Genomic DNA, 14531 nt, shown 5'->3' with positions numbered 1-14531 from the left:
CGAAGCTCTATAATTGTCCAAAGGACACCATGGCCAACATTATAGAATGCTTATCTATCATCTATGCTCATCTACTTCTGGGCTAACAGAACCTTGTTATTTGTTGCCACGAAGCTCTATAATTGTCCAAAGGACACCATGGCCAACATTATAGAATGCTTATCTATCATCTATGCCCATCCACTTCTGGGCTAACATAACCTTGTTATTTGTTGATCTTCCTTTAAGTGGTTATGTCCTTCAGAGAAGGCTGGGCCCTCACCAAATCAAGTGGTTTTGACTGATATGAACAATCATGGTGGTTTCATTTTTGCCAAGAGTGTTAGATGTGGGAGACAAAGAGATGGAAGGAAAGTCTGCCACAGGACTTCTAGGAAGGTTTCTCTTTTTTAAAAAGTAAATAAGAGGAACTCCTGGGTGGCTCAGTCAGTTAAGCATGCAACTTTGGCTCAGGTCATGATCTCAGGGTCCTGGGGTTGAGCCTTGCCTCAAGCTCCCCACTCAACAGGGAGTCTGCTTCTCTTTCTCCCTCTTGCCCCTTGCCCCCAGCTCATGTTCTCTCTCTCAAATAAATAAAATCTTTTAAAAAATGATAAACAAGATAAGGGCATTGTTTTTTTTCTGCTTCTAGATATTGTGGTCTGCATGCTATCCTTCCGTCGGCTTTGGGACATATCTTGACCCTAATTAAGGAAAGATTTAAGTCTAGCTCATTAGTGAGATTGGCGAGGGTTAAATCAGCCTTAATGTTGTGATCCAGATAGAGCAACTCAGTTTTCTGTCTTGCTCCTATAATCTAGTTTCAATCTTGTACCATAAGGTCTAGCAAATTGGTGCCTATCTATCTATCTATTCATCTATCCACTCAACAGTATGATGGTCTTAGGCACTGGCACTCCAATTATGTTCTTTAAATGCTAACTTAAAAACCTGCCTGTGGGCGTTTGGGTGGCTCAGCTGGTTAAGTGTCTGCCTTTGCCTCAGGTCATGATCCCAGGGTCCTGGGATGGAGCCTGGGATCCAGCTCTACGTTGAGCTGTGTGGCAAGCCCCCAGGGGAACTCCCTGCTCAGCAAGGAATCTGCTTCTAAAGCTTCTCAATCTCTTGATTGCTCAATCTCTCTCAAATATATAAATAAAACCTTAAAAAAGGAACAAACCCTGCTTAGTATCCAAATTTCTTCCAGCCTTGTTCTTTGAGATTCTCCCAAGGAATGGTGTCCTGTCATGGCTTACCTGTTCTTTCATCTTGGGGGCTGAGGTCTCACTGACAGATTACCTACTACTTTCCTCATCACCACAACTCAGCATGTTTTGTACTCTCAGTTGCCCTTAGCTGGGATATGGCCCGTGATTTCTGGGTGGACTTTCATTTTCTGCCCAACCCAGGGATGTCCTCAGCCATACCACTCCAAGTCTGGTTTATCCCCTGTCAATTGCATGACAAGTTCCACTTCTGATGGATCGTGGATAATAGTCTATACTTTTCACTCTGGGAAGTCATTTAAAAATATTATATAAAGAAGTTACTGTGGCTGATTTCAAAAAGGGTGTTGCCTGTGTTCTCCTCTAGGATTTTGATGGAATCTTGTCTCACATTTAGATCTTTCATCCATTTTGAGTTTATCTTTGTGTATGGTGAAAGAGAGTGGTCTAGTTTCATTCTTCTGCATGTGGATGTCCAATTTTCCCAGCACCATTTATTGAAGAGACTGTCTTTCTTCTAATGGATAGTCTTTCCTCCTTTATCGAATATTAGTTGGCCATAAAGTTGAGGGTCCACTTCTGGGTTCTCTATTCTGCTCCATTGATCTATGTGTCTGTTTTTGTGCCAGTACCACACTGTCTTGATGACCACAGCTTTGTAGTATAACCTGAAATCTGCCACAGTAACTTCTTGCAAGATACATCCACGAGGGCAAAAGAAACAAAAGCAAAAATGAACTATTGGGACTTCATCAAGATAAGAAGCTTTTGCACAGCAAAGGATACAGTCAACAAAACTCAAAGACAACCTACAGAATGGGAGAAGATATTTGCAAATGACCTATCAGATAAAGGGCTAGTTTCCAAGATCTATAAAGAACTTCTTAAACTCAACACCAAAGAAACAAACAATCCAATCATGAAATGGGCAAAAGACATGAAGAGAAATCTCACAGAGGAAGACATAGACATGGCCAACATGCACATGAGAAAATGCTCTGCATCACTTGCCATCAGGGAAATGTAAATCAAAACCACAATGAGATACCACCTCACACCAGTGAGAATGGGGAACATTAACAAGGCAGGAAGCCACAAATGTTGGAGAGGATGTGGAGAAAAGGGAACCCTCTTACACTGTTGGTGGGAATGTGAACTGGTGCAGCCACTCTGGAAAACTGTTCTGAGGTTCCTCAAACAGTTAAAAATAGACCTGCCTACAACCAAGCAATTGCACTGTTGGGGATTTACCCCAAAGATTCAGATGCAATGAAACGCCGAGACACCTGCACCCCGATGTTTATAGCAGCAATGTCCACAATAGCCAAACTGTGGAAGGAGCCTCAGTGTCCATCGAAAGATGAATGAATAAAGAAGATGTGGCAATGGAATATTCCTCAGCCATTAGAAACGACAAATACCCACCATTTGCTTCAACGTGAATGGAACTGGAGGGTATTATGCTGAGTGAAGTAAGTCAATCGGAGAAGGACAAACATTGTATGTTCTCATTCATTTGGGGAATATAAATAACAGTGAAAGGGAATATAAGGGAAGGGAGAAGAAATGTGTGGGAAATATCAGAAAGGGAGACAGAACATAAAGACTCCTAACTCTGGGAAACGAACTACGGGTGGTGGAAGGGGAGGAGGGCGGGGGGTGGGGGTGAATGGGTGACGGGCACTGATGGGGGCACTTGACGAGATGAGCACTGGGTGTTATTCTGTATGTTGGTAAATTGAACACCAATAAAAAATAAATTTATTATAAAAAATATTATATAAAAATATTTCTCATTACTTTCTATAGTTACACAGTACAACATTGTGTGGACACACTTCTTTTAGTCAACCAGTCCCCTAACAGGACCTTTCCCTTCATGCTTTCTCTATTACAAACAATGCTGCAATTAAATAGCCTTAAGCATACATCACTTCTTGTTTTTGCCAGTGTACACTTCCAGAAGTGGTAATGTTGGGTCTAATGGAAATACATATTCTGGTTACTTTTGTTGGATATTGTTGAGTTTCCCTTCACAGGGGTTGTACTATTTTTCATTCCCTCCAGCAACAGTTTTGCTATCAGAGCACTCTGTCAAACTTTTTTTTACTTTTGTCAACTGAACACATGAAAAACATCTCATTGCAATTTTAACTTGAATTTCTCTTATGATGAATAATGTGGAGCATATTTCCAGATATTTAAGGGCCACTCACATTCCGTTTCTTATCAACTATCTATTTATATCTCTTGCTCATTTTTTATAGAATCATTGGTCTTTTTTCTCCTCCATATTATATATTAGGGATATTAACCCTCCATTAGTGACATAACTTGCAAATATTGTTTCCCAGTTTGTCTTTCTTCTTTTTCTTCGCTTATGATGTTTTCTAGGAAGGAAAAGTCTTTTTTATTTCGATGTAGTCATATTTATTAATCCTTTCCTAGTGCTTCTACATTTTGATTTACAGATAGAAGGTGTTCTCTGCTCTTAGATTATGCAATGTAAATCTTCCCGGTACATTTAATGCTGTGTAATGTGTATACACATTACCATTCAATGAGATAACAATTTAAAGCATGCACCTGTGTGCACATGTACATATACATACACAAACTCACACAGATTGTATTAGTTTACAGTCTGCATAACTTTGAAATGACCAGTTACACACTTGGTTAGAAGTTTATAGTCATTGCTTCAAATTCATATTTTAGCCCAAAATTCCTAAGAAATGGATTACAAAGAATCAGTCTGATGAATGACAGAGACCAAAAGAATTTGAATAAAAAATTTAAAAGGATACAAACCATGTCTTCTAAAATCTACAATTGTTTGAGATAAATGGAGTATACTCAATAAATTTCTTGAAAATGAGTAGTTTTGTTGGTGAAATGTTAACTTTGTGATGATTCAGAATTTGAAAGACTTTAAATATTTAGACACAAGTTGGATTTACATATTTCAAGATATATAATGCTACATGATACAGATTAAATACTAAAAAAGTATTTGGTAAAAGAATGAATGAATTACTCCATCCGGATTGGAATGGTGAACAAGTGGACTCTGATAGAGTGAATAAGATTTTTCAAGGGGCCTAATTACCACTGATGACACAGTTTAGACAAGTATAAGGAAAGAATACAGCAATCTTTTAAATTGGTAAAGTTAATTTTAGTAATAGTGTTTCAATGATTAAGCTTTTCTGCAAGCAGGATCTATTTTGATATAAAAGATTAGGATGAAATTTCTGGTGACTCATATGGTGGAGAGATGACAACTATACTGAATGATGGACTCAAAACCAAGAGGACCTCAACAGGTTGTATGATGAATCCAATTCAATTAATCAAGTATTAATTATTTGTTAAGTACTAGGCCCTGGAAATAAAAAAATATGACTATTATACTCTTACTAAGATGCTCATTGTGGGAAAATAAAATGTGTAAACAAACAAATACCTTTTGGTGAGATAGGGGATGTAACAGTAGTTCAGTATACAAGGTACTGGAGGAACAAGGAAAGTAATGGTAAATTCTACCTACATGAGTCTGGGAAGTTCAAAGAACTGACTAAATATGAATACAGTAAAAAGCTACATTTAGGTCCCAAACCACAACAATATGAATACAGATTTAGTTTAAGCAGTAGCAAGCATAAAGCAAAATTAAAAGTTTTAAAATCTTCAATAGGAATCAATGGCCTTTGGTTGCCAAAATGACAATGATGAAAATCATGGCATACGCTGTGCTTATCAGACTGGCATTGTATTCTATTCTAGGTGTCTAACTTTCAGGGGGATTTAGGCAACTGTATGCATATGTGGTGAAAGGGATCAGGATGGGAAGGAGACTTGATAGCATATATGAAGAAGGAATAAAGAAATAGATAATAATAAGCCTGCAGAAAAATTTTTTCACTGGGCCAGAATGATTATTTTATTAAAATATATGTTAGCTCATGTCACTCCTTTCCCCCAAATCCTCTAATGCTTCCTCATTTCATTCAGAGTAAGGACATATTCCTGACAATGGCCAAAAGCCCTAGAAGATCTGGCTACTATTTCTGCCATATTCTCATCACCTACTGCTCCTCCCTTTCTCACTCGCTATAACCATGCTAGCCCTGTCCCATTGTTATTCCTCAAACATTCCAGGCATGCTCCTGTTTCAAGGCCTTTGCTCTAAATGTTCCTTGTGCCAGGAACAAAAGAAAGTTCTCTCAGCCACTCACAGGGCTAACTTCCTCACCTCCTTCAAGGCTTTCAAATGTCACTATCTTAAGGAAAGCTATTTTGATTACCTTATTTAAATGGACACTCTGCTCTCCCTAGTCACCACCTCCCTGGCTTTCTAGATTCCCCCTTACTTTGGCATCTTGGCTATATTTCTGTTATCATATTAGTAAATGATTGAGCTTTGTAAAAGTGCAACCGTCAAAAGGAGGTACAAAGAGCCCTATGATTGGTTGTAGGGAAAATACTGTACCTAGGGGCTGACAATATTCATACTGTAGGAAGAACAGACCCCCTGATTCCCTCTCATTCTTTTTTGAACAGTAAAATATAAGAAAACAACAACAAAAAAGAAAATTATATGAACAAAAACAATCCTATGGCATAAGAAGGCAATTATCAAATTAATGCTCAAATTTTCATTGGAATTGATGTTATAGCACAAAATTAATTTTAAAAAGTATAAATGAAAAGTAAATGGATCTGAAGTTTCTTTTTATCAGCTGTAAAAATATTCGCTGGCCCTGTGCCCAGAGTTTAAAAGAAATCAGCATGAGTCTAATGAAAAACAAGCTGTAGGTCTCAGGGAAATTCAATATATACTCTTTCTTTTGCTTTTAGTTTTTGATTGGTTTCCATGGGAATCTAAGCTTGTGGGGATCTCTAATCTATTCATAGAAAGCAGATGCTTGTATTTTCATGACTTAGTAAAACTGGGGGTCATGAAGAGATAAAGATTAGAAAATGGCCATAGTCATAGGGAATAGGAACCATATCCAAAAGAAAATTCAGCAAACCACATAGATTTTAAAATACAATCTGCAAGGCTGCTCTGCTGTGTTTAAGAGGTGTCACAGCACTGGACTTAAATGTGAAAGCTTTGGGGGCTCCCGGGTGGCTCAGTCAGTTAAGCATTCAACTTTTGATTTGGGCTCGGGTCACAATCTCTGGGTCATGAGATCCAGCCCTGCATCAGGCTCTGCATTGGGCATGGAGCCTGCTTAGAATTCTCTCTCTCTCTCTCCTTCTTCCACTCCCCCCTCCCTCTCTTAAAAAAAAAAAAAAGAAAAAAAGAAAAAGAAGAAGTGGAAGTTCTGGGTTAAACTCTTAATCTTGCCCGTGAGAAGGAAATACTTTGATACTTCTTTGGGGGTTTGACTGGGAAGCTGGATTTGGGAATGACTCTAGGTCAGAAAAATCAGAAGACTGGGAAAGTAAGCCTCCAAAAAGTACTTAAGTTTCTTTTCAATGGAGCATTATCAGGAAGCACTGAGCTGGGAATCAGAAAAACAAGGGAATTCCTGATTCTACAGGTATCAAAGTGACCAGAAGAAGTCAACCAGACTATATATCTCAGTTTACTTATATAGAATAGATAATATTTGACTGTTCTGCTATAAAGCTGCTATGAAACTAAATGAAATTTTTACTAGAATTCTGTTAGAAAAATTCAAAGTGGTGATTTCAATCAAGATTTGTTGACATATTTTCCTTGTAACTGCAAATTTCATCCATGTAGTATACATACATTAACTATTGTGAAAGTATTAAAGGACAGATGGGTTTTGATTTCAATTCTCAGATCAACTCTGTATTTAGTTGGAGTGCTCTTGAATACATGATCCTAAATATTTGAAACCAGTTTCTAGGGATGTCTGGGTGGCTCAGTTGGTTAAGCGCCCAACTCTTGATCTCAGCTCAGGTCTTGATCTCAGGGTTGTGAGTTCGAGTCCCAAGTTGGCCTTCACACTGGGCATGGAGCTTACAGGAAGGAAGGATGGAAGGAAGGAAGGAAGGAAGGAAGGAAGAAGGAATGGAGAAGGAAGGAGGGAGGGAGGGAGGAGGGTGGGGCGTTGTGGGAGGGATGGTTGTTTTCTTCCTTTCTATTGTCTTTTCCTTTCCTTCCTGCCTTTCCTCCTTCTCCTCCTTTCTCCCTCCCCCCTCCCTCCCTCCCTCCCTCTCTCTCTCGCTCTCCCTCCCTCCCTCCCTCCTCCCTCCCTCCCTCCCCTCTCCCCCCCTCCCCTCCCCTCCCCTCCCCTACCTCCCAATCCAAAAACATACAACAACAACCCAAAGCTTTTCCTAACTTGGCAACTAGAGGGCAGATTTAGAGATAGTTTCTAAATACTCAGAGAAGACAAACTTGAAGCTTGTTTGGAAACCTCAGAAGTTGGAATATACTGAAGCAAAGATTCTTTAGCCTGGGACTCTCTGCCTGCCTGGAAAAGGTGGCCGAGTTAAGGTTAAGGTCAAATGGGGCAAACTGTGAAAGCTGTCTAAAAACACTCATCTCGGTCCAGAGATTTCTTGAGAGATTGTTAACACTCCAGAACATAAGGGTTTCATAAACTCAGACTTTCCTACATTTCTAAGTAATGTGGGCATCACAGATGTCTTTTGGTGCCTTCTTTCAGAAGCATACCAATGGCCAAATCCTCATTTGTTTACTCTTGAGATATCCATGGGCTACATAGTTTGCGGCAGAGTGGGCACTTATTATTTTAAGATGAACTAATGAGTGATTACAGCCACAGAGAAGCCTAGAAGTACCTACTAAGCACCTTCAGTGATTTTGATGCATGCTCAAGTTTACAGGGCTTTCATAGAACTCCTGAACTTAACACTAAGGAAATGTGACCAGTGCTTCTCAGCCTAGGTCAGGAACTATTCTTGATTCCATTCTTCCTTATTCTACCTACAAATAATATTCATCAAGTTCTGGACATTTCACCATTTTTTAAAAATAATTTTTAAATTGAGGCATCATATATCTACAATAAAGTAGATAAATCTTGAGTATACAGACTGATAATTTTTTATGTAATCAGCATACAAATCAAGATATAGATCATTTCCAGCACCCTGAAAACCTTCCTTTATGCCCCTTTTTAGTCAATCTATATCATGGGTAACCCCAAATCTGATTTGAATCACCATAGAGTTTTGTCTCTTCTAAAAATTCATATAAATAGGTGACTTCTTTCACTCAACATGATGTCTTGAAATTTATTCATGTGGTACAATGTATCAGTAGCTCATTATTTTTTATTGTGTAGTATTCCATTGTAGGAATACATCATAGTTTATTTACCCATTTGCCTGTTGACATGCATTTCGGTGGTTTGTGTTAAGAATGTCTATTATAAATAAAGCTATCATGTACATTCTCATGCATGCCTTTTGGTAGAATGAGGGGCTTGTTTCTCTTAGGTATTACTGGGATTGGATTGTGAATTGAAGTGATTCTGTGTATGTGTGTGTTCAGCTTTGTTAGAGTCCAATTGTTTTCTAGAGTAGATTGATCAAATTGTATCCTCACTAAAAATGTTCCATATCCTCATTATCAATAGGCTTTATCAGATTTTTTCATTTTAGACATTCAAATGGTGGTATAGTATCTCAATGTGGCTTTAATTTGCATTTATCTAATTAGTAATGAGGTCGAACAGCTTTTCATGTAATCTTTTGTGGAGAGAGCTACATGTTTCAACATACACCTCAAAATCAATAAACTCAAAAACATAATGTTAAGTTAAAAAAACAAGTTGGGAAATGACACACAAAGTATAATACCATTTATATAAAATTTTAAACATGTGAAATAATATTGTTTATAGGTATATCCATACAAAGGTAAGGTAGAAAAATATGCATGGGAATTGAAACCACCAAAATTAAGATAGACTGAGAAGGCAGAAAGAGGGGAAAGAGGGGAATGGGATTTGGGAGGATAAAAAAAAAAACTTCAAGTGCATCTATACTGTCTTATTTCATTAAAGTAAGTCTAGAAGAAAAATTTAAAAAAATATTCAGTTTTATCTCTTCTATTAGGTACCTATTTTTAAAAAATATTCTCTATTCTTATGAATAATTCTAAAATAATTTAAACATAAGGATGCATATATCCCTTTGAATTAGTGTTTTGCATTCTTTGGGTAAATGCTTGGTGGCGCAATTGTTGAACTGTAGGGTAGTTCTATTTTGAACTTTTTGAGGGACCTCTATACTATTTTCTACAGTGATTGTACCAGTTTGCATTCCTACTAATAGTGTAAGAAAGTTCCCCTTTCTCTATATCCTCACCAACACCTGTTGTTTCTTGTGTTGATTTTAGCCATTCTTTTTTTTTTTTTTTTTTAAGATTTTATTTATTTATTCATGAGAGACACGGGTGGGGGGGGGCACAGACACAGGGAGAGGGAGAAGCAGGCTCCATTCCATGCAGGGAGCCTGATGTGGGACTCAATCCCAGGTCTCCAGGACCACAAGGTGCCGAAGGTGGCGCTAAATCGCTGAGCCACCCGGGCTGCCCAATTTTAGCCATTCTTACCCATGTGAGGTGATAGCTCACTGTAGTTTTGATTTGCATTTTCCTGATGATGACTGATGTTGAGCATCTTTTCATGTGTTTGTTGGCACCCTGATGTTTACAGCAGCATTATCTACAATAGCCAAACTATGGAAACAATCCAAATGTCCAACAACTGATGAATGGATAAAGAAGATGTGGTATGTATACACATACACACACACACACACACACACACAGGAACATTACTCAGCCCTAAAAAAAGAATGAAATCTTGCCATTTGCAATGACATGGATGGAACTAGAGAGTATTATGCTAAGCAAAATAAGGCAGTGAGAGAGACAAATATTATGATGTCACTCATATGTGGAATTTAACAAACAAAACAAATGAGTAAAGGAGGGGAAGATAGAGAGACGCGAACCAAGAAACAGACTCTTAACTATAAAGAACAAACTGATGGTCACCAGAGGGGAGGAAAGTGGGGGGATGGGTGAAATAGGTGACGGGGATTAAGGAGTATGCTGGTCCTGATGAGCACCAGGTGTTGTATGGAAGTGCTGAATCACTAAATTGTACACCTAACACTATTATTACACTGTACCTTAACTATACTATAACAATAAAATTTTTAAAAATTAAAAAAATAAGACAAAAGACATTCAGGTTTATGCAAAGGCAAAAAGAATGATGAATAATTTATTAACAGAAGAGAATTGAAAGGAGAATTGACTAAATTTCTTCATCCAATAACAAACTGGACCTCACTATCCTGAAGACCTTTTTATCTCTGACATCTGATTCCTAAAGAGCAGTTTGAAATTTATACCTATATTGCAGTATGATGAACAGCAATAATATTGACAGCCTACAGTCTTAGAGAGCATATGTCTCTACCAGGCAAAATGCTTTATATCTAAGGAAGCATCATTCCTAAAAAGCAGGCAGGAAGAAGATTATTCCATTTTATAGATAAAGAAATTGAGACATACAAGAGTGATATTTGATGGGAGATTAAGCTCAAAGAATCTTGTAAAATACCACTAACAAAATTAGAAGGGGGTGGGATGGAATGAAAAGGAATAAATATAACAACTGATTTATACTTCAATAATTCTTTCATAATAAATTTATCTTATGTTTTTAGTGATTGATTCCTTCATGTATTTGTTAAACAAACATGAACTGAATCTTTTTTAAATGGCAGGAGTTCTCTTAAGACTGGAACTAATAAATCAAAGAAGACATAGCCTCTGCCTTCAAATAGCATTAGTTGGGTGGAATATAGAGAAGTGAAATCTATGATTAATGGTGGTAGGGAAGGAGTTAAATATAAGTATATATATGTATGGGTATGTACATATACACACAGTAATATAGAGTTCTAGGGGGCTGGGGGATGGATTGTTTGGTGTGTTTGTGTATAAGTGTGAGTGTGTATAAAATAAGGGGATCTAATATCCTAATATTGTCACCTAATATTAAGTTTTCCCAAAAACTTTCAGACATACTCTACTCTTCTTCTTTAATTTTTTTAAGTCATTAACATGGAAATAGCAGATCTTGAAAGCTAATATTAATTAAAAATTAATATTCAGTTTCCATAGATGAATGGATAACTCTATGGTGAATTAAAAAACAAACACACAACATAATCACAGTCTGAAGCTTCTTTAGTTTCTCTTTTTTTTTTTTTTTTTTTTTGCTTCTTTAGTTTCTGTATTTAACATGATATCATTTTTCAAAGTGGGTAGTCTTACTCTTCTTGAAGCCAAATTAATAACCTCCTGAAAGATTAAAAATGCATAACTATTAACATTTAGTAAGATTGCTCAGGCTTTTTTATCCTTATTAACAAATAAATGTATCTGTGGAAGTCAGAGAAATAGTGGATTCCCTGGAGGAAAACATTTCTAACAATTAGATATCGTTTGTGAGAAACCCAGAAAAGGTTTGATTGATTGGTTTCTTGGATTAAACTGAGGGTACATATGAAAAACAAATTAGGTACAGATGTTCAGTATATTGAGATTAATTTTATTCTTGTGGGTACCATTTTCTTAGCTGCTTGGACTAATGCCAATTTATTTCTAAAGTAGTGAATATGTGTCAAAATAACTAAGCCAATCAGCATGGTTCAATAAGTTTTTCCCATATATATATTTTGAAACTGGATAAATGGTTCTAATAAACAAAATGTCAAGCATTTGTATTAATAATGACTTTCTATATAAGTAACCCAAAGTATATTCATTCATTCAACCAAGACATGTCAGACACTGTGTTAGATTCTAGGGGATTCAAAAACCAATAAAACAAGGTTCTTGCCTGGAGATCCAGTCTAGTGGGAAAGAGACAAGTAAGCAATAATTACAATACAAGTTAATAGGCCTCTAATGGAGACATGAACAAAATGCTATGGCAACAAGAGTTTTTCCTACTAATAAACCTAATGAAAGATAACATAATTAGTTCACTATCACAAAAAACCCCCAAAACATAATAAATGACTATTACATGACACGGCTGTTGATATTTTATAAAACACTTAGATATATAAGGGAGATAGGCCAGCTTTAATTATCACTTGATATCTTTATCCATGATCTTTGTAAGCAACTTAAGAGCATGAATCATATCTTTCATCTTTGTATTCCAAGGCCCTAGCACAGCACCTGTTACATAGTAACAGTATGAACATATGTTGAATGAATGCATTCATGCACATACATATGAATATTGATGATTACACAAATAGCACACTTCTGAGTTCACAGATAACTGAATTAAGTGAGATAGAAAATACTTGAAAAGAATATTTGATATGTGATATATCAGAGGTTCACTAAACAAAGACAAATGTAAATTTAATATGGATCAGTATGGACAGTACTTTTTTTTTTACAGCAAGTGTTTGTGATTCATTTTTTAATACTTCCTCTAGGTGCATCATCATGACTACATAGTAGACATTTGGCAACTACTTAATGAATGAACTGTTCTATCTCTACAATAGATCTCTTGGATTGAACTCCTTCTTTCTATTGGCCTAAAAAGTAATAGTTTTCTATGCATCTCCTCTTTCTTCCTCTTCCAAATGAACTTTAGTTGCCATATTCAACTCCCTAATGTACTTTAATGGTGCAACTGTCATTTTCAAATTTCCTTAGTAGCTCCCTCATATGTGGGATACTTTATTTAAAAAACATAATTAAAAACAAAACAAAATCAAACCACGGGAGGTACATAGTACAAAAGCCTGGCACTGCCATATAGCAAACACTAAAATGGCTAAAAATTAATGAGCTTGGTTGTCCTGGGAAAATTAGTTATTCATATGTTTTAAAATGAGAAAGGACCCCCATATAAAAATCCACTTGTTGTGTATTAAAGACTTACGTTAGAAAGAAAATATAGGAAAATTTTAAAACAATTTCTGCTTAGCTCTTTAGTCTCCCAGCTGTTGTTTACTGCTGGGTTTCTTTGAGCCTTACCCAGCAAAAGCACAGTTTAGGAATCTGCTAATGATTTGCAAGAATTTGTACCCAGATTTTTGGGTTCCTTCTCTGCAGTTCCCTTCTCCCAGGATTTTACCCTGCCACATTCCCGCCGCTGCTAATTCCAGACTCTACCTGTGGTTTTTCAGCCTACTAGAACCATCACTTCCTGCTAGGGTTGTATTCTTTTGCATTCCACTTTGGAAGATGCCTGAAGGATACAGTCAGATAAATGTGGTGCTCATTTCCGATGCTTCTCTTCTCCAAATGATTGTAATTTCTTAGATCCTGCTTGTGCTGACTGTTCTCAATGCCGTTAAACAATGTATATATATTTTGTTTAGTCTTTATAAATATTTTTGGCCAATGGGTTATTCTAAAATAAGGGGTCATGGTCAGAATTGTGCATAGTTCTAAAAGTCTCATGAATGCCCTTCCTTTCTTCTTTCCTTCCTTCCTTTCTTCTTCTTTCACATACATGTACATGTGAATCCAAGTGTAGGGAGTTAGGAGGGGAGGAACAGAGGGAGAGAGAGACTCCTAAGTGGACTCCACAGGGTCCTGATGCAAGGCTCGATCCCACGACCTGGACTGAGATCACGACCTGAGCCAAAATCAAGAGTTGAATGCTTAACCGACTGAGCCATCCAGGTATCCCTAATTGCTCATTTTTCTGATTTCTTCTTTTATATCATCTTAAAAAAGATTTATTTACTTATTTGAGAGACAGAGAGTGCAAGCACCTGCACAAGCAGGAGAAAGACAGAGGGAGAGAATTCCAAGCAGGCTCCCTGCCTACCACAGAGCTCAAGCCCACAACCCTGAGATCACAATCGGAGCTGAAATGAAGAGTCAGAAGATGCTCAACTAACTGAGCTACCGTCTTCTTTTATATCTTTAAGCATTCAATCAATTATTGTTTTACATTGTTTCTAATGATGCCAGTATTGAAGGTTTCTTAGGGAATAAATTGGTTTATTGTTTCTGTAGACTCTCATTACTGATAGATTACTTTCTCAAATGTTTGGTCTTTCACTGTGAGATCTTGTTTGGTCTTTGTAATATGGAGGAATCCTGGAAGTTTAGGGTGAAAATGTTTAAAGAAAATTTGTGTTTGTGTCTGCTCAGAGGCAGGGTGTGCTATAGATATGTCCCTAATCGGGACATATCTCCAATTATTCTTTGAAAATTAGTTCTAGATTCTTCATAATCTTATTCCTGTCGGATCTCTACTATCCCTGGTTTTTAAAATAATGGTGTTCTTGAATAAAGCACAAAAT

The 14531-nt window shown here is 37.0% G+C and overlaps 1 protein-coding gene across 1 annotated transcript in view; it reads right to left on the bottom strand.

The window, feature by feature from the left end:
* The window catches only part of INVS (inversin), a 152271-nt gene that overhangs the window by 119807 nt on the left and 17933 nt on the right, over positions 1 to 14531 (bottom strand).

Source organism: Canis lupus, chromosome 11, assembly GCF_011100685.1.
Source record: "Canis lupus familiaris isolate Mischka breed German Shepherd chromosome 11, alternate assembly UU_Cfam_GSD_1.0, whole genome shotgun sequence".
NCBI lineage: Eukaryota > Metazoa > Chordata > Mammalia > Carnivora > Canidae > Canis > Canis lupus.
Note: the sequence above shows the minus strand (reverse complement) of the source record. Positions and strands in the feature narration are given on the sequence as shown.